At 40.3% G+C, this 15,054-nt stretch overlaps 1 protein-coding gene across 4 annotated transcripts in view; it reads left to right on the top strand.

Annotated features, from left to right (window-relative positions):
* Window positions 1–15,054, top strand: part of LOC135706301 (protein kinase C-binding protein NELL2-like) — a 388,995-nt gene that overhangs the window by 218,874 nt on the left and 155,067 nt on the right. The gene's annotated exons all lie outside the window — the stretch shown is intronic.

The following is a 15,054-nucleotide window of genomic DNA, read 5'->3' as shown; positions in this document are numbered from 1 at the left end:
TGAGAACAGTGCCCGACCGGTTTGTGTTGCCTTGGACTTCCAGCGAGGAGATTTCATATGATTTATCAATTATTGAAATTTGTAATAAATACAAAGATGTAAACCCCCGATAGCACCTTTGAACCTAACCGCTAAATGTGCTTTTATAGGAATTACCGTCCGATAACCGTGTGTGCCATAAACATATCAATGCAATAGTAGCGTGTCGTTTTCTGACAGTTTCAATTAAAATGTAAGATTGCCACCCGTGACGGTTCAGTTGGTCGCCCATTGTCGTCCGTTGGCTGGAACAACACGGTGACACCCGATAGTCACCCCGGCAGTGATTGTGTGGAGTGGGTGGCAGAACTGACACGAACCGAATGGTTCCTTTGAACGGAAAGGAATGGCCGCATTTTGTACACCGGGTATGGCAGGTAATAAATATTTCAATTGCACCGTCTGGACCTGGCGTTTATTTGTTCGGCCTGTGGGAGACAATAATGACAGCAGCAGCAGCACTGGGAAAACATTTGTTAGTTCAATATTGTGACAGTGATAAGCAGCTGGTGAATTAACCTTTCAATAACGAATGGCCCATAGTATCGGTAAAAATCGTATGATAGGGGAAATGGCTCTAATGTTGGCCTATGGGTCTAAGATTGGGCCCATCGCTAAAAAGATACTATTTATCAATTTTATCTAGATGATCGCGTCATTGGAACGGTACTAATTGATATTTTGGTCACTATTGAAAATTTTGTCGATTGTTGAATTTATGTATGGGCCCAAATTGGGGGCATTTAGGCCGACATAACATCCATTTCCCTATGTTTTACATGTTGCTCGGATTTAGTCTAATTAAAGCAATGTCGGTTAGTTCAGGCAATCAGTGGACGCCTGTTGTCAATAATGCTTGATGATGATGGAATGAATAATAGTGCTTTTGATGGAAGCTCCTAAAATCAGAAAAAAAATCCATCCGGCATTCCCTTGCAATGTTGGCCCAGAATAACATTTGAAATTCTCTATATAGGGGAAATGGCTCTAATGTTGGCCTATGGATGTAAGATAAGGCCCATCGCTAGAAATCTGCTATTGATCAATTTTATCTGGATGAACGCGTCATTGGGACGGTACTAATGGCCATGAAAACCAGAAAAAACCGAAAATTCGATTTTACCGGGTAAAAATGCGGGAAAACCCAAAATTGCACAGGGAATGATCTTGTAGGCCATAATTTGGTCTTGAAGAATCCTTTAAATCTTTAAACATGTAATGTTACTTGGAATCAATCAACTGTACTATAACATACATAATTATATTCTCTTGCTTACAACTTCCATATTATTCTTTTCTCTCACTTTCAATCTGTTCGCACCCGGATCAAGCGGTGATTTTGTCGTTGTTCCTACTACGATAGCTAAATTTATAGAATTTCATATGGTGTCATTGGAATACATATGGTGTCATACACAGCTAAAAAAAGTAGTGTAAATTTCCGCACATAAATGGAGCGTCATATATCATACAAGTTTAGATTATTTTTTTTTTTTTTTCTTTGGTTTGTTTTTTCCGTTGATCTTGTTTTCCGTGCTGAGCACCAATGCTACCGACGTGCTAGGAAGGCAGCTCCCACTCCTAGACCCTACCTATCGACCCATCAACTCATTAACCGGGGACCAACGGCTTTACTTCCCATCCGAAGGAAGGCGTGATCAGAGATATTATGCCTCAGAACATCCCGGCGGCGCCGACTGGGATTGATAAAGATCTGAATTCATGGTTGCATGCAGGATTGCTTCCACTCACTTGCTATAGATGAGTGATTTTCAGAGTTTTGAATTCGTTAGATGTTGTAATGGAGATTTGTGTTAATGAATGCGGGAGGGGATTGAAGGGCGGGTGTTTGACGCATAGAGCCTATCAATTTCGCTTTCAGAGTGTCGCAGTCAGCGGTTTTATGATTCGTGAGCGCTCGCGATTCGTAGAATCGTTGATTGTGACTGCAAGTGGATTTGGCGGGTTTTGTGTGTCGGACGCTTGCTTTCTGGTCTTCTTGTGTCTAACATGTGCAGAGTATCATTATAGCGTCTAATGGTTTTGAGATTCCTGGTTGCGTGAAATACATTTGTGAGAATATCTTTTTGAGATTTAGTAGTCACGTTTTGTTTGTAGTTTATATTTTATTTCTTTCATGTAATTATGGTAAATAATAGTTATTCAATAATAGATAGTTCATCCATATATTCGTACCTTGACGCGAAGCGCTGTGGATTATGAGATGCCCGATGACCCTGGAGGGATCGATTTTGCTTACTGAGCAGAAAATCATGGATTTAACCCCAAGCTCTTCCACAGCACAATAAGTCGCCACCATCATTTGTATATTTGATAATGAACATTAACCTCGGAAACTATTTGCATATCAAGCGAAAACGCAGTCCTGTATTGTCGCTAAGCGTTATAGTTCTGAGATGCTCGATGACCCTGGAGGGATCGTTTTTGCTTACTGAGCAGAAAATCATGGGTTTAATCCCAAGCTCTCCGTCATGACTCTTAAAATCCATGATCTTGTTTAGTGATGAATATGTTCTTTCGATAGCCGGCTATCGAGAGATTAAACAAACAACAAATAAACAATACATACTTTTGGTTGCATCGCCAACTTGAGGTGAATCCTAACCGAATACCCTACCCAACCCTCCAACTCCGTAGTACTTATGAGGGTGTCGCTAAGTCGGTGGCCTCTCGTTAAGTAAGTACTACATCAACATTTCCTTCCCTATCCCTAGTTATGGTAAAGATGGGCGTGGCCGGGAATAGCGACAGTCATGCTTCTGTTACTTTTGTTTAGATTGGAACCAATGTTTACTCCCCAGCATTATTCCTGAAAGAAGTCTAACTGAGGATTTCAGAAGAGACGTGAGTGTCGCTAGTATCCAATCTACGAAGTATACCATAACAACGCTAACGCTAAACATAAAGATCTGAATTCATACTTCTCACTCCAAAATCATGAGTTAAAATCTCACCCGGATAAAGCACGAATGATCCAAGAGTGTAAAAATTACTATAAATAAAAAAATACTTTCCTTGAAATTTTTCTAAGCATTCTCAAATCATCCTCTTGGAATCTGCAAAGATTCTTTTGAGATTATTTCAAAAATCATCATTGGTATTTCTTGCATTTCTCTTTTCAATTCCAATCCTCAATTGAAAATAACATATTTTGATTTTGCTAAAGGGTGTCCACGATGAAATTGCCACACTATAAAATTGCTCTAACTTTTTAACCGTTGGGTACAATTTAATGAAAATTTGGGTGGATTTAGTTCATAGTGCATTATTTACATCCTGCAAGTTTTAAAGTCCTGTGATCAAAACTCGCTGAAATGGAGTCGAAAGAACAGCTCGTTCGTGATAAAATCTTGCGCATTCATCACGAGAACAAGGATCTCTCACATCGTTCCATCGCTAAAACGTTGGGAATCGCGAATTCCACGGTGTCGCGAGTGATTAGGCGGTTCGAGGAACGGTTGACCACCGATCGGAAGCCCAGAAGTGAAGGAAAAAGTATTTCGTACAACACCAAAAATCACAACCGCGTAGTTGGGGCCTTCAACCGAAATCCGAACGCCTCCGTTAGGGATGTGGCTAAGAAGCTGCACCTAAGCCGAAGTTTTGTCCAGAAGGCCAAAACTAAGGCTGGGCTTCGAACGTTCAAGGTACAAAAGGCCCCTAATCGTGACGAGAAGCAGAACAAGTCCGCCAAAACTCGTGCCAGGAAGTTGTACCTCAACATGCTGACGAAAGTTGAATGCTGCATCATGGACGACGAAACATATGTGAAGGCCGACTTCAAACAGATCCCCGGCAACCTGTTTTTCACGGCCAAGGATAAGTTCAGCGTTCCGGAGCATGTCCGCACTCAGAAGATGTCCAAATTTGCGAAGAAATTCCTGGTTTGGCAAGCCATCTGCACGTGCGGGAAGCGGAGTGCACCTTTCGTGACCCAGAACACGATGAACGGACAGGTGTACATAAAAGAGTGCCTCCAGAAGCAGCTGCTTCCTCTCCTGAAGGCCCACAACGTCCCAACAATCTTCTGGCCGGATTTGGCCTCATGCCACTACTCCAAGGACGTGCTGAAGTGGTATGCGGACAATAAGGTCAATTTCGTGCCGAAAATGTTCAACCCTCCCAACACTCCGGAGCTCCGCCCCATCGAGAAGTACTGGGCGATTATGAAGCAGCACCTTCTTAAACGACCTAAGGTAGTGAAGACAGTCGAGGAACTGAAGAAAGTATGGGTTTACATGCAAAAAACGGTTGATTCACAGGTTGTGCAGAATCTTATGGCCGGGGTTAAGGCCAAGGTGCGGGCATTTGCGTATGGACTGTAAATAAAATACGAGTAAAATGGTAAAATGAAGTTTAATAGTTATTTCTCAATCCCTGAAAATTTGATGGCAATCGGATGAAAACTCGAATTTTGCGAATCAATTTTGTGTGTGGCAATTTCATCGTGGACACCCTTTACATATTACATACTGTATTTTTTAGGGCCAACAGTTAAGCGAAATAATTATTTATGCTTCAAGTAAGGATTTGGGTTTTATCATGCGATAAAACTTGTGATGGTACTTGGGGTATTTTACCATATTTAACTGTTTCAATTAAACTGGGAAAACTAGATTAGACAACTGGAAAAAAAACCAAAAAACAGGTTTTTAAATTATTAAATAGAATGGCCAGAGTGCATTTGTTTCAAGTCCGTTATCTTCAAGATAAATCAGGATACCCAATTTTTTTTTCCATTGTCTAGGATCTCGAGATATCACAAACTTTCTGAGGTTTCGAAAAAAAAATAAAATGGGGTTCCAATATATCTTTGTCCTCTTGAGAGTTTTCCAAGCCTAATATGTTGAAAAATGGTTTAAGAATCTTTCCAAGCGCTAGAGATTTTTTCAAAGACCTGAATTTCGATAAATTTTAGAAGGCCGGAAGCTTTAGTATTGGCAAACGTCGAAAAATCATGTACATCTTCTTTTTTTTTAAAGATCTTTTCTAAGCCCATCAAATTGTATTTTCTATAAGTCCAGAATCAACAAATTTGCAATCCCAGATTTTAGATAAATTCTATGTTTAAAATCATGAAATATTTTCTACATTTTAGAAACATTAAATTTTTCTCGGACTGTGAACTTACGTTCTAACATATCGTAAATTATTCTACGCTTTCTTAATTTGTTTGAATTAAAGATCGCGAATTACTAAGTACTAGCATTAAACAAAAAAATGTCCAATATCTCTAAAATGTATTAAAGAATCTTACAACTTTTTTGAAGATCGAGATTTTTCGAGAAAATTTTCCTCCTTCCATAATAATGATAATTATTTATACGATCCAGAATATTTGTCTAGGTTCCAGATATATGAAAATTTAACTATGTTTGAAGTTTAACAGAAGTTCGTTCAACCAATTCGCGATCTGAATCTGAATTCAACTCATTCAAAAGTTGGTTTACAAAAAGTCGTGGCAGAAAATGAGTACTGTGTGAGGAAATGGAGGTTACAAATTAACCTATTTATTATCCAATTAATACTGATTTTACGAAAACAAATTTATAAGATCCTTCAACCATTTGATTTATTTAAAAAAAAAAGCTTGTAAAATGCTCATGGTGGTTTGGGAATTAATAATATTTATCAAAGCGGATCGCATTCAACGACAGATTAGATCCATATCTTAACTTTCCGATCAATAAATGTCACTATTGGTCACTTTTTTATTGCTTTAAAGTCACTATTTGGTCACTTTTTTCGTTATTGTAGTCAAAACTCACTACCAGCCTTGCATATTGTAGAGGAAATCTGCTAACAAAATTTTATCGCTATCTCTAAAGGGCTCTTTTTGAACGCCATGTTAAGGTAGATTTTTTTTAAACGGGAAAAATCCAGGAATTGAAAGATGGAATTTGAATGGACACCCTGTAATGGAGATTTTTGGTAGCTATGAAAAATTTAGTCGATTGCTGAATTTATGTATGGGCCCAAATTGGGGCATTTAGGCAGACATTACATCCATTTCCTCTACCTCTTAAAGAATACCCTCTTGAAAATTCTTAGAATTCACACTACAATGGATCACATCATTCGAGCAGTTTAAAATGACGTTTTCTACCACTTGAACTTTAACGTGGAACAATATTTTGATATGTTTTCTTCTACAACCTCGAGAAAATAGGGTCTGATTGGTAATATGCTTGAAAAATCGGGAATTTATTGTTTCATTTCCGTAAAATCACTGGTAGAAGGTCGTCCCAAAACTGGTCGATGATACAAGACTGGTATTCTCAATAATTCTAGCGATAGTTCCTTTATGCTCTCCATAATTCTCTATTAAAGCTACCCTTTGGAAAATAATCCTAAAAATTAAATAGAACCAATAGCAATTCTTCAATTTTTTTTAAGGAAATTACCTGGAAATTAAGCAAAAAATTCTCAAAGTAACCACAGGTATTCCCTTTAAATTTTTCCCATAATTTTTTACATTGACATTCTCCTCCAAATTTGTCAAATATTATTCATTGAAAACATGAAAGTTTTCTCATGTATCTAAAAAATGCTTAGTCTGAAATTAAAATGTTATTCTGTTATTGTTTTTTTTTTTAAATCATGTCTATGCTCAAGCTATCAATTTGGCCTAGTGTCCTTAGAATAATTTACATTTTACTTAAATAACACACATGTTTTAAAACAGTTTACATAGCCTATATATGACTGGTTTTGGTTGTAAAGCAGATTACTCAACATAATTCGATTAATTTGTGTTACTTGTGATCAGGCTGCATTCCTATGGGTAAAAAGTTTTCCAAAATATTAAATAATATACAGTTTATCTCTAAATTGAGCGTACACCTGAATGGGCAATTTTTGAAAGACTGTGAGTAGATAGATTTTTTAAATCTTGGCTAGTGGTTGAACAACTATTTATTGATTTATCAGTATAGCTTTAGACATTATTGGCAGAGCATGTAGGAAGTTTGGGTAATTTAAGTAAAACGGTCGATTTTCAATTTGTTTCATAGTAGGTGGGTTTTAGTAAAATCAGCGGTATTTTAAAGATCTTTATTATGACTACCGATTAGCAAAATTTCAATATTTTTGGTTCCTTGTATTTCAGCCTAATACTATACAGATAACCAATTCATGGTTGATGAGCCAGCAACCAAAAAATTTGAAATCTATCATTTTAAGCTGTGCTCGTACAGCTGTTTTTTTTTCTGAAATGTACGGACAGCTGTACCAACAATCAATACGAAACTAACGATTTTAAATTGGCTCACTACTTGACTAGCCTATTGGACCCAAGCAAACGATTAACGTCTTCGATGCATCATGCAAGACTCCGGAGGGACCATCGCTCAACGACGCACTCATGGTAGGTCCAACCGTGCAGCAAGAGATCATCATGCGCTCCCGAATCCGTCGAATAATGGTCATCGGTGACGCCAAGCAGATGTACCGACAAGTACTCGTAGACGAACGGGACACTCCGCTTCTACGAATTGTTTGGACGACATCATCGGAGGTACCACTGAGCACCTATGAGCTGCTAACTGTAACTTATGGCACTGCAAGCACGCCCTTTCTCGCTACTCGTGTTCTCCTGCAACTTGCAGATGATGAACAGGACAGCTTTCCAGAGGCAGCCGAAGTCTTACGTAAGGACTTCTACGTGGACGATCTTTACTCGGGCGCAAACAGCGTCGAAGAAGCAACTAAGCTCCGTCAGCAGCTAGAAGCACTCCTGGCTGAAGGCGGGTTTGAACTTCGAAAGTGGGCATCTAACGAAGAAGCTGTTCTGGAAGGTATCGCTCCAGAAAATCAAGTCGTTAGGTCTTCATTGGGAACCTGCGTCAGATCAGCTGAAGTACCGCATTGAGCTGCCACCTGATTCATTTGATGCATCACTAACTAAGCGAAAAGCATTATCACAAATTGCTCGCCTCTTTGATCCCATTGGTTTACTAGGTCCAGTCGTTATCTCCGCCAAAATGTTTATGCAAGCCCTCTGGACGTTGAAGGATGACAGCGGAAGAAGCTGGAGCTGGGACGAAGAGCTTCCAATGCCAATGAAGGACCGTTGGCATAATTATACATCGCAATTACCGCTTCTGAACGACCTACGGATCACGCGCTATATCCTCTCAGCAAAACCAGCATTCGTTCAATACCATTTCTTCTCGGACGCTTCTCAGCACGCATACGGCGCGTGCTGCTACATCCGATCGGCAGACAACTCTGGATCGTACAAGGTAGCCCTTCTCACAGCCAAGTCTAAAGTAGCACCTCTCCAGCAGCAAAGCATTCCTCGGTTAGAACTATGTGGGGCACTTCTTGCAGCCCAGCTCTATCAAAAAGTCACGAAATCACTCGAACTACCCGGTGCAACATTCTTCTGGGTTGATTCGACGACGGTTCTCAGCTGGTTGAATGCTACGCCGTCAACGTGGACCACCTTCATCGCGAATCACGTGTCGAAAATTCAGCAAGCTACGCAAAATTGTTCCTGGTACCACGTCGCCGGGCAAGAGAATCCCGCAGATCTCCTATCACGAGGAATTGCAGCAAAAGATATTTTGGACAATCAACTCTGGTGGCACGGGCCGAAATGGCTGCAACTCGCTCAAACGTCTTGGCCGATCAAGGAGCACGAAATCGCACCCAACACCGAAGCACTAGCAGAAGCAGGTAGACAGCGAAAAACTGTATGCACAGCATCATCTGAACCAACATTCGTCGATCAACTCTCGACAAAGTTCTCCGACTTGCTCAGAGTAACCGCTTACTGTCGTCGATTCATCCAAAAATGTCGCCAAAACGCAGCAATCAACCATTTAACTTACGTCACATCGGATGAGAAGAAAGAAGCAGAGGCCACTCTTATTCGATTGGTTCAGCAACAAACCTTCATTGAGGAGTGGAAGGATCTCGAGAAATTCATGCACGTTTCGGCGAAGTCTCGCTTGCGCTGGTTTCATCCGTTTGTGTCGGACGATCGGCTGATTCGCATTGGTGGCCGTCTCGTGCAAGCACCACAGCCTTACGATAGCAAGCACCAGATCATCATTCCAGCTTCTCACCCTCTCTCAAAGCTATTGGTTCGTTCATGCCACGAAAAACACTTACACGCTGCTCCACAACTCATCATTGCCATTTTGCGTCTGCGGTACTAGATCATAGGGGCCAGAAGTCTTGCCAAATTCATTTACCGCAACTGAGTCACTTGCTCTAGGGCACGTCCGCAAATTCTAGAACAATTCATGGCTGAACTACCGTCGCCACGCGTTACAGCGTCTCGACCGTTCTCCGTGACCGGTATTGATTATTGGGGACCCATCTCGTTGCAACTCATACACCGTCGAGCAGCACCTCGAAAGGCCTACGTGGCAGTGTTCATATGCTTTTCAACACGCTCCGTACAAATTGAACTGGTCGTGGACTTGAGTACGGCTAAATTTCTTCAAGCACTACGTCGCTTCGTATCTCGCCGAGGTCTGTGCAGCGATATCTACAGTGACAACGGTTGCAACTTTGTCGGAGCTGCCAACGAGCTGCGAAAATTGGTCCGCAGTAAGGAGTATCGTCAGGCCGTCGCACAAGAATGCACCAGCACAGGAATCCATTGGCATTTTAATCCACCAAAGGCTTCACACTTCGGTGGACTTTGGGAAGCTGCGATTCGTTCTGCACTGAAGCATTTCATCCGTGTACTCGGCACTCGAACTCTGGCACATGATGAAATGGAGACGCTATTAGTTCAAATCGAATCTTGCCTGAATTCTCGTCCCATCGTTCCACTCAGCGAAGATCCGTCCGATTTCGAGCCAGTGGAATCTGCTCTCAAGGCTATTCCTGACACCGACGTCACCGAAGTTCCGCTAAACCGTCTGCGACAGTGGGAGCAAACACAGAAGATTTTTCAACTGGTTTGGAAACGATGGCAATCCGAATATTTGGCTACACTTCAATCCCGTTCGAAATGGTGCAGTCCACCGATCACCATCAAGCAAAATCAATTGGTTCTCCTCAAGGACGAAAATTCGTCTCCAATGTCGTGGCCTATGGGCAGAATCGTCGACGTTCATCCGGGTTCTGATGGCATCACACGGGTAGTGACCGTTCAGACACCAACCGGCCGCTTTACTCGTCCCGTTGCAAAAAATTGCATCCTGCCTATTCCACCTACATAAGAAGTAAACATCGATCCACCATCAAAGGCAGCTACCGAATCAACACAACAATGAACTCGTCGTCCAAGTGCAACATCAGGATTCCAACTTCACGGTTTGCAACAAGATGCTGGCCTATTCCTTGTTCCTGTTGATAGTAGCCGTCCGGATCACCTAAAATGAAATACAAGGCCCTTTGAATTAAGGGACAAGGTAAGAACCTGTCCAAATTTATAAAATTTACGAAACCCTCTACCGGGTCTTCCTTTTCATGTTTACATTCTACTGCTGCTGATGATCATCAATGTCATTGTCGTCATCTTCGAGAATCATTAAGACCTATTAAGACGAGAAGAGTCGACCGGTGACAGCTGTCACACATCTTCAATGGGAACCACAACACGAACGTGAGCAAATCAATTCGATCGAGGATTCTCGCGTCACCAATGTAACAAATGTAAACAAATCTAGTTAAGCGATTCAAGCTATTGCTCTTCTATCATTGTATGTGATACAAAAACACCCATCCAAATTTACTTTCATTTATTTAAGAAAATCATCGATCAAAAATTGTCCAATGTACAGTTTGAAATGATGGGTATATAATTGTTACTTCGGTCATTCGGACTGCCTAACATGATTGGTGCTCATTTTCCAAAGGCGGGGCCATTCTAAAGTTAGGTACTATACTCTGAAATCTGTGAAAGGGAATCTAGTATCCTGTAGACAAAACGTCCAATGTAACACTCATTGATTATGTCATTGAGAAAAATCGTCCAATGTAACATGTCCGATGTACAACTCGACTTGTCAAAACGTCCTATGTGGTTTTTTCTATGTTGTAGCATGAAATTCAAAGTAAAATTGTGATTATACCGTTTCTTCTTAATTTTCAACGTTACTGACTACATTAAAAATAGTATTGCAAAATGTATTGTTTTTAAACAGTTAAAATAATAATCTGTCGAACTTCAACTTCGATTTTCTCAAAATGGTGGATATGTTACATTGGTCTATTTGAATAGTGACGCGAGGATTCAACTATCAGAAATGTAATTTCTGAAGGGGCCAGGATGTTCGCTTCACGAAAATAGCATCGTCACGGCATCTAGGTGTGAATATTTGCGGCATGTCAGCACCAACCATCTCGTTCATCGACAATGGCTCCCTTCGGAAATTTGCGATTCAACTCTTCCGGCGAACCAAACAGAAGACGACCTGTTATAAAAGCAGAAGCAAGATTGTTCTTGATAATCAGTAAAAGTGACAACACGACGCCCATCATCATCATTATCATCAAGTGTACCCGCTAGTGAACCAGTAGAGAAGAGTAATAAAATTGAAGTTGAATTATTTGTATTAATTAGTAATAAAGTTAGAAGTTATTTGAAGTTAGTGAAGTGATAAATAAATCAACTAAGATTATCGTAAAATACTTTACTTTACCCGCGAAGGCTAGAAAGAGAGTAAAACCTCAAGAAACTTACCCGCCATAGTGCATATGTCCCCGTTGTGCGATTGTGTAGTGATGAATAAAGATTGAGCACAGAAACAAGTTTTTAAAACTGAGTGATTCGAACAAATCTTAAAATCTCAACTACTTTTTCGAAGGGACGTATCAGCTTTTGTAAACAATGCATTTGATCGTCGATTTGGCGTAACTGGTAGCTCACTCACGCATACTAACACCACTTTTTCCCACAATTTTCCCCTATCTAATGGTACTGTTAGAATGCGTGGGCGAGCTACCAGTTACGCCAAATCGACGATCAAATGCATTGTTTACAAAAGCTGATACGTCCCTTCGAAAAAGTAGTCGAGAAATGCTCAGTAAATATTTAAAGTACGCTTCCTAAAATAGAGAATCCTGTTAAGTTTTTGAAAATGCTCCTTAGTATGCACTGCTTTGCACCATTTTGAAGTGTAATTGTACCATATATCATCGGAAAAGCTGCTGTAGAAAGGTTACTAAGTAACATGAAATCAGCTGAAATGTTCAGTAAAAATGCACACAATGATTTACTGAACGTTTACTTATTAAGGAACATCGTCATTGTTTAATGATTCATTTACCTTTTTACCTTTTCAAAATTCTGATAATTCATTTTATTTATCAATTGATTTTGCATTTAAAAAAAAACCGCAACTTTTTTTACCCAGTGATATAAGTAGCTGAAATCAATCATGCTGGTATTTCTTTTCTTACCATATTTTGCTGTTTATATGAAACCGGGAAAATATGTTGAGCAGCTGGGAATTTAATTTTTAAATTCAGTTTGCTGAGTGAAAGAATCTGGTAAACCAGAAAGTGTGTAAAAGAGAGAGATATCCACGTAAACCCTTCAGCTTCGAAGCTCTCGGTGTTCTTACATCTTCTCCAGTACAAGTAAAAATTCAAGAAGAGGTAGAGTAAACGACGGCTTTGGCAATAACTTTACCTATTATCAAAATCCTTCAGCGCTCAATTTTGGCTAAACGATTCTCTGAAACATGATGTATGATGCACAAAATGAGTGATCAAGGAATTTATTTATCCCCTGACGATAATGGGTAAAGAGATATTGCCAAAGCCGGCATTTACCCTACACCTCCTGTAGAAACCACTTATCATTCAATGAATGTAAATTATAGCATGTTTCGCAAAATTTTCCGTTTGCTAGACAGCTATTTCAAATTTTGTCAGCCAAAAAGATGCTCGTAAAATCCTTGACAGATTCCATCAAATAAGCAAATCGTATAACTTTACATAAAACACACAGCACTTTTCACAAACAAGTCATAAAAATGTATAAATCAATAGTGACACATCGTAAAACCCGTTCACAAATGCTACAAACCGACATCAATTTAGATGTCCACTCAAATCGGTATAATAGCTGTCAGATGAGGCACATCAACTATTGTTAACCAAAGCAGCACCAATCAAACCTATCCCCTCTCTCTCTCAATTCGAAAATCAATAATCCCAACTCGCTGAAATCCTCTGTAAATCGGACAAATTACGATCCGACCACGCACCAATGTCGAAAAAAGTCGTAAAAATATCAACATACTCCATGTTCTCCTCTGCTCTCGGCCGTGCCTGACCTGGAGTCCGTTCAATCAAATTAATATTTCATCAGCTCATCGAAACACCTGCGAATATGAAGCTATTATCGGCGTGAATCAATCCGATGTCGTCCAAGGCCCTTGGGGGCTATTCATAAACCACGGAGGCACCTAAGACACTCCAAAAATGAGTATGGGCGATTGTTTGCGCTGGAGGAGGCGGGTTTAAAAACTCTCAAAAACGGTTTACGTAGTTTGTGGACAGCCCTGTATAGATTTTCGTTAGTCACACTCATTGTGGGTGGGAGCGAGCGCCCAGCATGGGTCACCGATTAGCAGCTCATTGAAACGGACAATAAGTCCAACCGAAACGATCATTGTCTGGGTGAACATGAAATCTCATCCGAATTCTTCTCGGGTCCCGGTGCGAGAGTTTGCCCAAATCTTATCGGCGTTCGTTTTTTTTTTTTATCTAATACCTATTGTTCACCGCGGTTGATAATTCCAATATTTATCGGAATGTTATGCTAATGGAGTTCCTTTGAACTGAACGGAGGAATCATATCGTTCGGGTATCGATTTCTGTGCGTTGGAGCGAAAAGGAACGCTCTCTGTTATGGTAATGAGCTGCTCTGGCGGCGCTGTAGGATGATTGTTGTTGGTAGCGTCATCGTCGTCGTTAAATCGATGCTGGAAGCTGTTCGATTGGCAGATTCGATACCGAAAACTGGTTCTCAGAAGCATATTCGCCGTTCGGTGCAAGCAGAGCCGGAGACTGAATGTTCGGAATTCCTCTAATCTCTTCGGAATCATTTTTCACCACATTTTAAAACTTCTGCTTCGGCGGAATGTTTCGGAAATTTCGCATTCAAATCCGACCCTGAGGATTTAGAAAATTGCGGTTGTAGACGCCCCGAGCACATGCTGGGAAATGGCAACACACGCACGATGACCACCGTGTCCTCGGTGCCGCATGGTTTTTTTTTTTGAATCACCCGGCCGCTTTTCATTAAAATCTCATTTGTCAAAGCAATTTCCTATGGGGCTGTCGTAAATGTCTTCCCCCCCATACAGGGATCGAATAATATGCAATAGATTATGATTTATTGACAGCCACGAGGGGGAGGCCAATAATTCATACGGCTAGTTTGGAGCTAACGGTGGACAAGCTCGCAGGAAGCTGATTAACGTTTTTGATGGGGGTTAATTGGCTAGGTTGGAATCAAAATGGATAAACCAATGGCAACGGATAAATTTCTGCTCACTTCGAGAAAAGGGACACGTATGTTGAAAACGGCAATTTCAACAGGTATGAAAACTTTGCATCTGGAGACACATCATGCAATTGAGTTACTATTTGCATGACAGATTATGTAATCCAAACCAAACTGTTCATCACCCCATATGATAATTCGTGTTCTGAAACAATTTTGCCGGAGGCAGCATATTTTTATCTGGTCAGTATCGCATTATTTAGTTTAAGTAATTCCAATTATATGCAAAATGTAATTAAGGAGCATAGAGTCGTTGAACTTTTCAAATCTGTGATCATTTAAATATCAGTTTCAGTTTCGGGCGAATGGTAAACGGCCATACACTTTCTGAAGTAGCATTAATTGGAATGATGAATTGGTTGGTAAACAGTACTCAACGTTAATTAAAATGCATCCCCGATATATGAAAATGATCGATTATAATTGTCCTGTCAGAAAAGAATATAAATTCTACGTCAAACAAAAAAAAAACTGTCTTACTCCACCGGAACCAAGATCAAACAGCACTCAAT

Source organism: Ochlerotatus camptorhynchus, unplaced genomic scaffold (assembly GCF_037179485.1).
Source record: "Ochlerotatus camptorhynchus isolate MF236.1 unplaced genomic scaffold, CSIRO-AGI_Acam_v1.1 ptg000277l, whole genome shotgun sequence".
Classification (NCBI taxonomy): domain Eukaryota; kingdom Metazoa; phylum Arthropoda; class Insecta; order Diptera; family Culicidae; genus Ochlerotatus; species Ochlerotatus camptorhynchus.
Note: the sequence above shows the minus strand (reverse complement) of the source record. Positions and strands in the feature narration are given on the sequence as shown.